The sequence below is a fragment of the Anser brachyrhynchus genome (genome assembly GCF_964034855.1).
Source record: "Anser brachyrhynchus genome assembly, contig: SCAFFOLD_91, whole genome shotgun sequence".
Lineage (NCBI taxonomy): Eukaryota > Metazoa > Chordata > Aves > Anseriformes > Anatidae > Anser > Anser brachyrhynchus.
In genome coordinates this window covers 259,198-274,529 of record NW_027663593.1, presented here as the reverse complement: position 1 = coordinate 274,529, position 15,332 = coordinate 259,198, and the positions used below count along the sequence as shown (strand labels likewise).

The 15,332-nt window shown below is 50.8% G+C and overlaps 1 long non-coding RNA gene across 1 annotated transcript; it reads right to left on the bottom strand.

The window, feature by feature from the left end:
* Window positions 1-11,929: 11,929 nt before the first annotated feature.
* LOC308187203 lies at window positions 11,930-14,972 on the bottom strand. The gene is made up of 2 exons (XR_013944512.1): window positions 12,187-14,972; window positions 11,930-12,151 (listed from the first exon to the last, which is right to left on the bottom strand). It is a non-coding gene; the product is annotated as an uncharacterized lncRNA (long non-coding RNA).
* Window positions 14,973-15,332: the final 360 nt, after the last annotated feature.

Genomic DNA, 15,332 nt, shown 5'->3' with positions numbered 1-15,332 from the left:
CATTAATACCCACCCTTCCTGCAGTATCCATCCTAACAATAATCATCCTACTACTCCTAACCATCCTAGAAGTAGCAGTAGCCATAATCCAGGCCTACGTCTTCGTGCTCCTTCTAAGCCTATACTTACAAGAAAACATCTAATGGCACACCAAGCACACTCATACCACATAGTTGACCCAAGCCCTTGACCAATCTTCGGGGCAGCTGCCGCCCTACTCACAACCTCAGGATTAATCATGTGATTCCACTACAACTCATCCATACTACTAACCCTAGGCCTCATCTCAATACTCCTAGTAATACTCCAATGATGACGAGACATTGTACGAGAAAGCACCTTCCAAGGCCATCACACTCCCACAGTCCAAAAAGGCCTACGATACGGCATAATCCTTTTCATCACATCCGAAGCATTCTTCTTCTTAGGGTTCTTCTGAGCGTTCTTCCACTCGAGCCTGGCCCCAACCCCAGAACTAGGAGGCCAATGACCCCCAACAGGAATTAAACCACTCAACCCGATAGAAGTCCCCCTACTAAACACAGCCATCCTACTAGCCTCAGGCGTTACCGTAACGTGAGCCCATCACAGCATCACAGAAGGAAACCGAAAACACGCCATCCACGCCCTAACCCTAACGATCCTCATGGGATTCTACTTCACAGCCCTACAAGCAATAGAATACCACGAAGCCCCATTCTCAATCGCCGATAGCGTCTACGGATCTACCTTCTTCGTTGCCACTGGATTCCACGGACTCCACGTAATCATCGGATCCTCCTTCCTGACCGTCTGCCTCTTCCGACTGATCAAGTTCCACTTTACATCAGACCACCACTTCGGATTCAAGGCAGCAGCCTGATACTGACACTTCGTAGACATCATCTGACTATTCCTCTACATAACCATCTACTGATGAGGATCTTGCTCTTCTAGTATATTAATTACAATTGACTTCCAATCTCTAGAATCTGGTATAAACCCAGAGGAGAGCAATGAACGCACTCATGTTCATATTCGCCCTATCATCAATCCTAAGCGCCGCCCTAACCGCATTAAACTTCTGACTCGCCCAAATAAACCCCGACTCAGAGAAACTCTCACCGTACGAATGTGGATTCGACCCACTTGGATCTGCTCGATTACCATTCTCAGTCCGATTCTTCCTCAGTAGCCATCCTGTTCGTCCTATTCGACCTAGAAATCGCCCTCCTACTCCCCCTGCCATGAGCCGTCCAACTCCAATCCCCCCTAATGACCCTCACCTGAACTGTAGTGATCCTCCTTCTCCTAACACTCGGACTGGCCTACGAGTGAATTCAAGGGGGCCTAGAATGAGCAGAATAACAGAAAGTTAGTCTAACCAAAAAGATAGCTGGTTTCGACCCAGCAGATTACAGCCAACCCTGTAACTTTCTTATGTCGCCCCTACATTTAAGCTTCTACTCAGCCTTCATTTTCAGCGGACTAGGGCTAGCCTTCCACCGAACCCACCTAGTATCCGCCCTACTATGCCTTGAAAGCATAATATTATCGATATTCGTAGGCCTATCAATATGATCCATCGAAAACCAAGTCTCCTCATTCACCATGGTACCAATTCTCATGCTAACCTTCTCAGCGTGTGAGGCGGGCACAGGCCTGGCCATCCTAGTAGCCTCCACCCGCACACATGGCTCCGACCATCTACACAACCTAAACCTCCTGCAATGCTAAAAATCATCCTACCCACAATCATACTTCTTCCAACAGCCCTGCTGTCTCCACCAAAATTTCTATGGACTAACACCACCTTATACAGCCTCCTAATCGCTGCCCTAAGCCTACAGTGATTAATCCCAACCTACTACCCCTACAAATTTTTATCCAACTGAACAGGAATTGACCAAATCTCATCCCCCCTCCTAGTACTATCCTGCTGACTACTCCCACTCATAATCATAGCAAGCCAAAACCACCTGCAACAAGAACCCCTACAACGCAAACGAATCTTTATCTCAACCTTAGTCGCAGTCCAGCCATTCATCCTACTAGCCTTTTCCACCACAGAACTAGCACTATTTTACATCTCATTTGAAGCAACCCTCATTCCCACCCTAATCTTAATCACCCGATGGGGGAACCAACCAGAACGCCTAAGCGCTGGCATCTACCTGCTATTCTACACGCCAGTAAGCTCTCTACCCCTGCTAATCACAATCATACACCTATACGTGAAAATTGGCACCCTGCACCTGCCAACCCTACAACTAACCCACCCAACCCTATCCACCTCATGGACAGGAATACTATCAGGTCTAGCACTGCTCATAGCATTCATAGTAAAAGCCCCACTATACGGCCTACACCTCTGACTGCCAAAAGCCCACGTAGAAGCACCCATCGCAGGCTCAATACTCCTCGCCGCCCTACTACTAAAGCTAGGAGGATACGGAATTATACGAGTCACTCTATTTATGGGCCCACTGTCCAACCTCCTGCACTACCCCTTCCTAACCCTGGCCCTATGAGGCGCCCTAATGACTAGCTCAATCTGCCTACGACAGACAGACCTAAAATCACTAATCGCTTATTCATCCGTTAGCCACATAGGCCTAGTTATCGCCGCAGGAATAATCCAAACCCACTGATCATTCTCAGGGGCAATGATCCTAATAATTTCCCATGGACTAACTTCCTCCATACTATTCTGCCTAGCCAACACAAACTATGAACGTACGCACAGCCGAATTCTACTACTCACACGAGGCCTACAACCTCTCCTACCACTCATAGCTACCTGATGATTGCTGGCCAATCTAACAAACATAGCCTTACCCCCAACAACAAACCTCATAGCAGAGCTAACCATTATAATCACCTTATTCAACTGATCTGCCTTCACGATCATCCTAACAGGAATCGCAACCCTACTAACCGCCTCCTACACCTTATTCATACTACTAATGACCCAACGAGGCTCAATCCCCTCCCACATCACATCTATGCAAAACTCAACCACGCGAGAACACCTGCTCATAACACTCCACATTATCCCAATATTCCTCCTAATCCTCAAACCCGAACTGATCTCCGGAATCCCCTCATGCAAGTATAGTTTAAACCAAACATTAGACTGTGATTCTAAGAATAGAAGTTCAAACCTTCTTACCTGCCGAGGGGAGGGTTTAACCAACAAGAGCTGCTAACTCTTACATCTGAGCCTAAAACCTCAGCCCCCTTACTTTTAAAGGATAACAGCAATCCACTGGTCTTAGGAACCACCCATCTTGGTGCAAATCCAAGTAAAAATAGTGAACCCCACACTACTAATCAACTCCCTCACACTACTCACGCTGACAATCCTCCTAACCCCAATCATCCTGCCATTTCTATTTAAAAACTTTAAAAACACCCCACAAGCCACCACCCGCGCTGTTAAAACCGCATTCCTAATTAGCCTAGCCCCTACAACCGCATTCATCTACTCGGGAGTAGAATCTGTCACCTGCCACTGGGAGTGAAAATTCATTATAAACTTTAAAATCCCCCTGAGCCTAAAAATAGACCAATACTCAATAACATTTCTTCCAATCGCCCTATTTGTAACATGATCAATCCTACAATTCGCCATATGATACATGGCCTCAGAGCCATACGTAACAAAATTTTTCACCTACCTACTGACATTCCTAGTCGCCATACTCCTCCTAACAACCGCAAACAACATATTCCTCCTATTCGTAGGCTGGGAAGGAGTACGAATCATGTCCTTCCTTCTCATCGGCTGATGACAAGGCCGAGCAGATGCCAACACCGCCGCCCTACGAGCCGTAATCTACAACCGAATCGGAGACGTCGGACTGATCCTGAGCATAGCATGACTAGCTTCAACATTCAACACCTGAGAGATCCAACAAGCCGTACACCCCCACCAAACCCCAATCCTCCCCCTCATAGGATTAATCCTCGCAGCCGCAGGAAAATCCGCCCAATTTGGACTCCACCCATGACTGCCCGCAGCAATAGAAGGCCCCACCCCAGTATCAGCCCTACTGCACTCCAGTACCATAGTAGTAGCCGGAATCTTCCTGCTCATCCGCATGCACCCCCTGCTAGCCACCAACCAGACAGCCCTAACTGCCTGCCTATGCCTAGGTGCTCTATCAACCCTATTCGCTGCCACATGCGCCCTAACCCAAAATGACATCAAAAAAATCATTGCTTTCTCAACATCCAGCCAACTAGGACTAATAATAGTCACTATCGGACTAAACCTCCCACAACTAGCCTTCCTACACATCTCAACCCATGCCTTCTTTAAAGCCATACTATTCCTATGCTCAGGGTCTATCATCCACAACCTAAACGGAGAACAAGATATCCGAAAGATAGGAGGCCTACAGAAAATACTCCCAGTCACTACTTCCTGCCTAACCATCGGAAACCTGGCGCTGATAGGAACCCCATTCCTAGCCGGATTCTACTCAAAAGACCTCATCATCGAAAGCTTAAACACATCATACCTAAATACTTGAGCCCTACTCCTAACCCTTATAGCCACAGCATTCACCGCAACCTACAGCATCCGCATAACCATCCTAGTCCAAGCTGGACAAACCCGAATCCCCCCAATAGTATCAATAAACGAAAACAACCCACTAATCACCGCCCCCCTAACCCGACTCGCCCTAGGCAGCATTACAGCAGGAATAATCATTACCTCTTTCATCACACCAACCAAAACCCCCCCAATAACCATACCCCTTATCACCAAAACTGCTGCCATCCTCATAACAATCCTAGGAATCATCCTAGCCCTAGAACTATCGAACATAACACACACCCTCACTCACCCCAAACCAAACCCCCTCATAAACTTCTCCTCTGCATTAGGGTACTTCAACCCCCTAGTACACCGATTCTTCTCCAAAAACCTACTAGAAAAGGGACAAAACATTGCCCTACACTTGATCGACCTCTCCTGACTCAAAAAAATAGGGCCAGAGGGCCTTGCTGAACTACAAGTAGCCGCAAGCAAAGCCGCAACCTCAATACACACAGGGCTAATTAAGGCCTACCTAGGATCCTTCGCCCTCTCCATCCTGGTAATAATCCTAATAACACACAGACTCACTAATGGCCCCTAACATCCGCAAATCCCATCCCCTACTAAAAATAATCAACAACTCCCTAATCGACCTACCCGCCCCCTCCAACATCTCTGCCTGATGAAACTTCGGCTCCCTTCTAGCCATCTGCTTAGCCACACAAATCCTAACAGGCCTGCTACTAGCCATACACTACACCGCAGACACTTCACTCGCCTTCTCCTCAGTAGCTCACACATGCCGAGACGTCCAGTACGGATGGCTCATCCGCAACCTCCACGCCAACGGTGCTTCGCTCTTCTTTATCTGCATCTACTTACACATCGGACGAGGCCTCTACTACGGCTCCTACCTATACAAAGAAACCTGAAACACAGGAGTAATCCTCCTACTCACCCTAATAGCAACTGCCTTCGTAGGGTATGTCCTACCATGAGGACAAATGTCATTCTGAGGGGCCACCGTAATCACCAACCTATTCTCAGCCATCCCGTACATTGGGCAAACTCTAGTAGAATGAGCCTGAGGAGGATTCTCAGTAGACAATCCAACCTTAACCCGATTCTTCGCCATCCACTTCCTACTGCCCTTCCTAATTGCAGGAATCACCCTAGTCCACCTAACCTTCCTACACGAATCAGGCTCAAATAACCCACTAGGAATCGTATCAGACTGCGACAAAATCCCATTCCACCCATACTTCTCCATTAAAGACAGCTTAGGGCTTACCCTAATAATCACCCCTCTAATAGCACTAGCCCTATTTTCACCGAAACTCCTGGTTCTTGGAATCCTAGTTGGGAGTGGTTGGCCACATGAGATGTACAGGATTTTTACCTGTGATTTAGTCTTGACAAGGCTATGTAATTGGTTTACTAACGTCTCATAAGAAAGAAGCATGAGCGGTTAATGCAGTTGGCTTGAAACCCATCCCCAGTGGTGCCAGTGCACTCTCTGAACTCACTGAAGTGCATCCCCAGTGGTGCCAGTGCACTCTCTGCACTCACTGCACTGCATTCCCAGTGGTGCCAGTGCGCTCTCTGGAGTCACAGCACTGCATCTCCAGTGGTGCCAGCGCACTGTCTGGACTCACTGCAGTGCATCCCCAGTGGTGTCAGTGCACTCTCTGGACTCACTGTACTGCATCCCCAGTGGTACCAGTGCACTCACTGGACTGACTGCACTGCATCCCCAGTGGTGCCAGTGTGCTCTCTGGAGTCACAGCACTGCATCCCCAGTGGTGCCAGTGCACTCACTGGACTCACTGCACTGCATCACAGGTGGTGCCAGTGCACTCTCTGGACTCACTGCAGTGAATCCCCGGTGGTGCCAGTGTACTCTCTGCAGTCACTGCACTGCATCCCCAGTGGTGCCAGTGCACTCACTGGACTCACTGGACTGCATCCCCAGTGGTGCCAGTGAACTCTCTGGACTCACTGCACTGCATCCCCAGTGGTGCCAGTGTACTCTCTGGACTCACTGCAGTGCATCCCCAGTGGTGTCAGTGCACTCTCTGGACTCACTGCACTGCATCCTCTGTGCTGCCAGTGCACTCTGTGGACTCACTGCAGTGCATCCCCAGTGGTGCCAGTGCACTCTCTGGACTCAGTGCACTGCATCCCCAGTGGTGCCAGTGCAATCTCTGGACTCACTGTAGTGCATCCCCAGTGGTGCCAGTGCACTCTCTGGACTCACTGCAGTGAATCCCCAGTGGTGCCAGTGCACTCTCTGGACTCACTGTACTGCATCACCAGTGGTGCCAGTGCACTCTCTGGACTCACTGCACTGCATCCCCAGTGGTGCCAGTGCACTCTCTGGACTCACTACACTGCAGCCCCGGTGGTGCCAGAGCACTCTCTGGACTCACTGCACTGCATCCCCAGTGGTGCCAGTGCACTCTCTGGACTCACTGCACTGCATCCCCAGTGGTGTCAGTGCACTCTCTGGACTCACTGCACTGCATCCTCTGTGCTGCCAGTGCACTCTCTGGACTCACTGCACTGCATCCCCAGTGGTGCCAGTGCACTCTCTGGACTCAGTGCACTGCATCCCCAGTGGTGCCAGTGCAATCTCTGGACTCACTGTAGTGCATCCCCAGTGGTGCCAGTGCACTCTCTGGACTCACTGCAGTGCATCCCCAGTGGTGCCAGTGCACTCTCTGGACTCACTGTACTGCATCACCAGTGGTGCCAGTGCACTCTCTGGACTCACTAAACTGCATCCCCAGTGGTGCCAGTGCACTCTCTGGACTCACTGCACTGCAGCCCCGGTGGTGCCAGTGCAATCTCTGGACTCACTGCACAGCATCCCCAGTGGTGCCAGTGCACTCTCTGGACTCACTGCACTGCATCCCCAGTGGTGCCAGTGCACTCTCTGGAGTCACTGAAGTGCATCCCCAGTGGTGCCAGTGCACTCTCTGGACTCACTGCACTGCATGCCCAGTGGTGCCAGTGCACTCTCTGGACTCACTGCACTGCATCCCCAGTGGTGCCAGTGCAATCTCTGGACTCACTGTAGTGCATCCCCAGTGGTGCCAGTGCACTCTCTGGACTCACTGCAGTGCATCCCAAGTGGTGCCAGTGCACTCTCTGGACTCACTGTACTGCATCCCCAGTGGTGCCAGTGCACTCTCTGGACTCACTGCACTGCATCCCCACTGGTGCCAGTGCACTCTCTGGACTCACTGCACTGCAGCCCCAGTGGTGCCAGTGCAATCTGTGGACTCACTGCACTGCATCCCCAGTGGTGCCAGTGCACTCTCTGGAGTCACTGAAGTGCATCCCCAGTGGTGCCAGTGCACTCTCTGGAGTCACTGCACTGCATGCCCAGTGGTACCAGTGCACTCTCTGGAGTCACTGAAGTGCATCCCCAGTGGTGCCAGTGCACTCTCTGGACTCACTGCAGTGCATCCCCAGTGGTGCCAGTGCACTCTCTGGACTCACTGCAGTGCATCCCCAGTGGTGCCAGTGCACTCTCTGGACTCACTGCAGTGCATCCACAGTGGTGCCAGTGCACTCTCTGGACTCACTGCAGTGCATCCCCGTAGGTGCCAGTGCACTCTCTGGACTCACTGCACTGCATCCCCAGTGGTGCCAGTGCACTCTCTGGACTCACTGAAGTGCATTCTCAGTGGTGCCAGTGCACTCTCTGGACTCACTGCACTGCATCCCCAGTGGTGCCAGTACACTCACAGGAATGACTGCACTGCATCCCAGTGGAGCCAGTGCGCTCTCTGGACTCACTGCACTGCATCCCCATTGGTGCCAGTGCATTCTCTGGACTCACCGCACTGCACCCTGAGTGGTGCCAGTGCACTCTCTGGACTCACTGCAGTGCATCCCCAGTGGTGCCAAAGCACTCTCTGGACTCCCGGCACCGCATCCCAAGTGGTGCCAGTGCACTCTCTGGGCTCACTGCAGTGCATCCCCAGTGGTGCCAGTGCACTCTCTTGACTCACTGCACTGCATCCCCAGTGGTGCCAGTGTACTCACTGGACTCACTGCACTGCATTCCCCAGTGGTGCTAGTGCACTCTCTGGACTCACTGCAGTGCATCCCCAGTGGTGCCAGTGCACTCTCTGGACTCACTGAAGTGCATTCTCAGTGGTTCCAGTGCACTCTGTGGACTCACTGCACTGCATCCCCAGTGGTGCCAGTGCGCTCTCTGGACTCACTGCAGTGCATCCCCAGTGGTGCCTGTGCACTCTCTGGACTCACTGCACTGCATCCCCAGTGCTGCCAGTGCACTCTCTGGACTCACTGCACTGCATCCCCAGTGGTGCCAGTGCACTCTCTGGACTCACTGCAGTGCATCCCCAGTGGTGCCAGTGCACTCTCTGGACTCACTGCACTGCATCCCCAGTGGTGCCACTGCACTCTCTGGACTCACTGCAGTGCATCCCCAGTGGTGCCAGTGCACTCTCTGGACTCACTGCAGTGCATCTCCACTGCTGCCAGTGCACTCTCTGGACTCACAGCAGTGCATCCCCAGTGGTGCCAGTGCACTCTCTGGACTCACTGCAGTGCATCCCCAGTGGTGCCAGTGCACTCACTGGACTCACTGCACTGCATCCCAAGTTGTACCAGTGCACTCTCTGGACTCACTGCACTGCATCCCCAGTGGTGCCAGTGCACTCTCTGGACTCACTGCACTGCATCCCCAGTGGTGCCAGTGCACTCACTGGACTCACTGTACTGCATTCCCAGTGGTGCTAGTGCACTCTCTGGACTCACTGCAGTGCATCCCCAGTGGTGCCAGTGCACTCTTTGGACTCACTGAAGTGCATTCTCAGTGGTGCCAGTGCACTCTCTGGACTCACTGCACTGCATCCCCAGTGGTGCCAGTGCACTCTCTGGACTCACTGAAGTGCATTCTCAGTGGTGCCAGTGCACTCTCTGGACTCACTGCAGTGCATCCCCAGTGGTGCCAGTACACTCACTGGACTCACTGCACTGCATCCCCAGTGGTGCCAGTGCACTCTCTGGACTCACTGCACTGCATCCCCAGTAGTGCCAGTGCACTCTCTGGACTCACTGCACTGCATCCCCAGTGCTGCCTGTGCACTCTCTGGACTCACTGCACTGCATCCCCAGTGGTGCCAGTGCAATCTCTGGACTCACTGCACTGCATCCCCAGTGGTGCCAGTGCACACTCTGGACTCACTGCACTGCATCCCCAGTGGTGCCAGTGCACTCTCTGGACTCACTGCACTGCAACCCCAGTGTTGCCAGTGCACTCTCTGGACTCACTGCACTGCATCCCCAGTGGTGCCAGTGCACTCTCTGGACTCACTGAACTGCATCCCCAGTGGTGCCAGTGCACTCTCTGGACTCACTGAAGTGCATCCCCAGTGGTGCCAGTGCACTCTCTGGACTCACTGCACTGCATCCCCAGTGGTGCTAGTGCACTCTGTGGACTCACTGCAGTGCATCCCCAGTGGTGCTAGTGCACTCTCTGGACTCACTGCAGTGCATCCCCAGTGGTGCCAGTGCACTCTCTGGACTCACTGCACTGCATCCCCAGTGGTGCCAGTGCACTCTCTGGACTCACTGCAGTGCATCCCCAGTGGTGCCAGTACACTCACTGGACTGACTGCACTGCATCCCCAGTGGTGCCAGTGCACTCTCTGGTCTCACCGCACCGCATCCCCAGTGGTGCCAGTGCACTCTCTGGAGTAACTGCAGTGCATCACCAGTGGTGCCAGTGCACTCTCTGGACTCACTGCACTGCATCCCCAGTGGTGCCAGTGCACTCTCTTGACTCACTGCACTGCATCCCCAGTGGTGCCAGAGCACTCTCTGGACTCACTGCAGTGCATCCCCAGTGGTGCCAGTGCACTCTCTGGACTCACTGCAGTGCATCCCCAGTGGTGCCAGTGCACTCTCTGGACTCACTGCACTGCATCCCCAGTGGTGCCAGTGCACTCTCTGGACTCCCGGCACCGCATCCCCAGTGGTGCCAGTGCACTCTCTGGGCTCACTGCTGTGCATCCCCAGTGGTGCCAGTGCACTCTCTTGACTCACTGCACTGCATCCCCAGTGGTGCCAGTGCACTCACTGGATTCACTGCACTGCATCCCCAGTGGTGCTAGTGCACTCTCTGGACTCACTGCACTGCATCCCCAGTGGTACCAGTGCACTCTCTGGACTCACTGAAGTGCATTCTCAGTGGTGCCAGTGCACTCTCTGGACTCACTGCACCGCATCCCCAGTGGTGCCAGTGCACTCTCTGGACTCCCGGCACCGCATCCCCAGTGGTGCCAGTGCACTCTCTGGGCTCACTGCTGTGCATCCCCAGTGGTGCCAGTGCACTCTCTTGACTCACTGCACTGCATCCCCAGTGGTGCCAGTGCACTCTCTGGACTCACTGCACTGCATCCCCAGTGGTGCCAGTGCACTCTCTGGACTCCTGGCAACACATCCCCGGTGGTGCCAGTGCACTCTCTGGACTCACTGCACTGCATCCCCAGTGGTGCCAGAGCACTCTCTGGACTCACTGCAGTGCATCCCCAGTGGTGCTAGTGCACTCTCTGGACTCACTGCACTGCATCCCCAGTGGTGCCAGTGCACTCTCTGGACTCACTGCACTGCATCCCCAGTGGTGCCAGTGCACTCTCTGGACTCCCGGCACCGCATCCCCAGTGGTGCCAGTGCACTCTCTGGGCTCACTGCAGTGCATCCCCAGTGGTGCCAGTGCACTCTCTTGACTCACTGCACTGCATCCCCATTGGTGCCAGTGTACTCACTGGACTCACTGCACTGCATTCCCCAGTGGTGCTAGTGCACTCTGTGGACTCACTGCAGTGCATCCCCAGTGGTGCCAGTGCACTCTCTGGACTCACTGAAGTGCATTCTCAGTGGTTCCAGTGCAGTCTGTGGACTCACTGCACTGCATCCCCAGTGGTGCCAGTGCACTCTCTGGACTCCCGGCAACACATCCCCGGTGGTGCCAGTGCACTCTCTGGACTCACTGCACTGCATCCCCAGTGGTGCCTCTCTGGACTCACTGCAGTGCATCCCCAGTGGTGCTAGTGCACTCTCTGGACTCACTGCACTGCATCCCCAGTGGTGCCAGTGCACTCTCTGGACTCACTGCACTGCATCCCCAGTGGTGCCAGTGCACTCTCTGGACTCCCGGCACCGCATCCCCAGTGGTGCCAGTGCACTCTCTGGGCTCACTGCAGTGCATCCCCAGTGGTGCCAGTGCACTCTCTTGACTCACTGCACTGCATCCCCATTGGTGCCAGTGTACTCACTGGACTCACTGCACTGCATTCCCCAGTGGTGCTAGTGCACTCTCTGGACTTGTTGTCGACGGAGGGAAGACACAAACGCTCAATATGAGTGTTAAGTATGCTTCAGCTTTAATGGATAGCTCAATTGTCTTTTATCGTGTACAGGATAATTAGCTCATACATATTGCAAAAGCCAAGCTCCTTATTGGTAAGCGTCATCTACTGCCCTATCTGTTAGTTCCGCATTCTTCTATCCGCTAGTTCCCCTTTCTAATCTAACTATAACTCCCAGGGCAGTATGCCCTCTACTATCATTGTTTCTAATTGCCTGGGATTTCTCACAAGAGTTCCCAGACAAGCTGCCTGGGATTTCTCACAAGAGTTCCCAGACAAGCCTTGCGTACGTGCCTTTGCTCTTGTTTTTCTAGACCAGCTGGGTGCGGTAATCCGCCATTTCCTTATCTTGCAGCTGCATGATATCAATGTGATTACGCGCAGCGAGCCAGTCCTCAACAATTCCCCCGTTTTTATTTTGAACCAAAAGCTTTCTATAGATTTTTCTATCAATCACCGCACACACTGCAATAAGCAAGGTACAATAAGCAACAGGGTCAAAAATCTCATGCAGAACTACGATTGTAAAGTAGTGTGCCTACTAGAATCTACATCAGTCAACAAGCCACTAAGCGCTAGGAATGTTGCTTCGCAGCGATACTGCTTCTTACTCGCACAGCACAATCACACAATCACACAATCACGCAGAGAGGCCTCTTGCACTTCTCATTCATACCACAAGACAATATCACTGAAAATAATTTGTGTGCAGCTTCAGGAGGTCCTTGTCTGCTCCCGTGGTGAGCGGCTGAGAGTGGAGACCCCTCCGAGGAAAAAATGCTCGGGGTGCACCTAGGGGCGTCCGTTCCACAGTCGATCCCACAGCCGAGCAGAGCGGCTCCTGGCGCAAGGAAGGATGCTATTATAGTTTGTATAATGACAGCAAAGAGATGCATTGCAATAAGGAGCACGTGTGGCATTGACCCCTTTTTTTTTTTTTTTTTTTTTTTTTTTTTTTTTTTTTTTTTTTCTTTTTCGAGCAATTACACCTTACACATGCTATTACTGTTGCTAGAAAAACCCTACTAGTTAACTGCTCGAGCCTTTTTATTAGGCAACTAAATACTACTCGCGCCGCTACTATAATTAGGACAATTATTAGCAGTAAGCGTAGCCCTTCTTTTATCAGACCCAATATCCAACCCCCCATGTTCCCAAACCAATTTGCAAACAGTCTATCAAGCCAATTATCTTGGACCACTATCTTCTTGGTGTGGTCTCTCAGCCATTTCAGTTGCTCGTGGATTGACTCGCCATGGTCCGAGAGATTAAAACAGCACATTCCTTCGAGCTCTTCACACCCGTGGCCCTGTGCCAGCAGTAGAAAATCAATCGCCGCTCTGTTCTGTAACACAGCGTGTCGCAAGCTGTCCAGGTCCTGGGCCATTTCTGTGAGCATCTGCGTAGTCACATTTAATGTTTTCACCACTGTACTTCAAATCTACATTTTACAAAGTGACCAGCAAGTGTGCCACATTAACTGACCAACCTCTGAGATTTTACCTTTCATACCAGTGTCTTCTTGGGCTCTTTTAATTAAACACGTTTCTCATTCAAGTGAATTGAAATGCTTCAGTTGGTTTTATTCTCAGGAGCCTCATAAAAAACAAAGATATTGCACCCTCTTTGTTCAGTCATTCAATGTTCGTCTCTTTCACAGCAAATAATTACTTCATTGAAGTTAAAACTTCCAAACATAACTTACTAATAGTCTCCAATTTCAGCTCAGATCACTCGTTGAAAATACTCTGCTAAATACAGATAACTTACAATAACTTTAACAGTTAATTGTCCATAACAAACACCATGGTTTTTCTCCAGACCAATGTTCAAATTTTAAGACCACCCTTTAATATTTCTATGTACAGGTGAAAAACAGTCTTCAATTTTCTAGTCTTGTTTTAAATATAAAAGTTGGAAGGGACATTCAAGTTTCAAGTCTCCACACTGAACTTAAAAAAAAAAAAAAATCATGTGGAGGTAAACAAACCAAGTTGTATACTCCAGGAGGTAGAGGCCTTCAATTTGTGTTCATATATACATATGCACAGAATTCAGTGTTCCAACAGAAAAAGAATTAGCCAAAAAGTAATAAAAGTTATTTACTACTGTGACATTTCAAGACTTCCACAGCTTTGCCTAAAGACACAAACACAATTAACATAATTCCCTATGTGCTTTTTTTTTTTTTTTTTTTTTTTTTTTTTTTTTCTTTCCTTTTTTTTTTTTTTCTCTCAACTGTCCAGTGCAGGAAAAAATTCTCACAAAATTTCACAGACCTAAAATGTGCAAGCTAGTTTCTCTCTCTCCCTTTTTTTTTTTTTTTTTTTTTTTTTTTTTTTTTTTTTTCAAATGTCACATTTGCTTGTTTTACAGCCCAACAAGCTAGTTTCCCTAGACTAGCCATAGCATGAGCCACAGCCACTCCAGGCACAAGTGCCGCTGAAAAGAACCTTTCAGCAGGACCCCAGAGTTCGACCTGGTTATCGCAGTCACTCCCCAAAGTTTTTGAGACTGCGTCTCGTCCGTCGTTTCCATTGTTGAGTAATGTTTCGCAATTCTTGACTGTGTAGGTCAGGGGCAAACAAAGTCAAGCGTCCCAAATAGCATGGCCCCCCGTGCGCATTTGCTGGGATTCCCTGCCAGGCTCGATCTCCACAGATCAGGAATATACCAGGTGGTAAGGCCTTAGCAGTTTGCCTTGGCCATGTGCTTGACTTGTTCCCGTATGCCCCCATGGTGGTGTTGGTGGTGTCGTTGTACCCGCAATAGCTGCTATTAGCTTCGAACCCCCTTGTGTGAGAGGTCACATTAGTCCATTGAGTCATATTTTGTTTTCCTTTATTCCACATAAAGCACGTCTGTGTCCAGTTATTACTGGTGTTCCCTACCGCCACTGATCCCAACAAATCCAGTTCCTGGGGATCCCATGGCAAGCTCGTGTTCAGAGCCACTAGCGCCGCCACAACGGCGTCGGAGAGGTTGGACGAAAGATCGAACAAATCAGTACTTGCGGAATATGGTGCTAACAGTTGTTTCAGCTCCTCCTTGTTCCCTATTGGGACCCCGAACAAACAGGTGCGGAAGGGATCAGTCGCTTTGGCAAGAGACAGGCAGAATTGAGCCAATCGAGTTCCCTTCGGTATATGTAGCGGAGGGAACATGGCTGATACCATAATTTGTATCTCCCCAGTAAAGTCCTTATCAATAAGTCCTGTTAACACTAAAGCCCCATTTAATGTCGCCGATGACCTTCCAATCAGAAGTGCTCCAACAGGCTCATTATTAATTTTTACAGGTCCCATAACGCCTGTTTTCACCCCAACAGGCTTATTGTCCATCAAAGTCACATTTACTGCGGTTGCCAAGTCCAATCCCCAGGCTCCCTCTGGTGG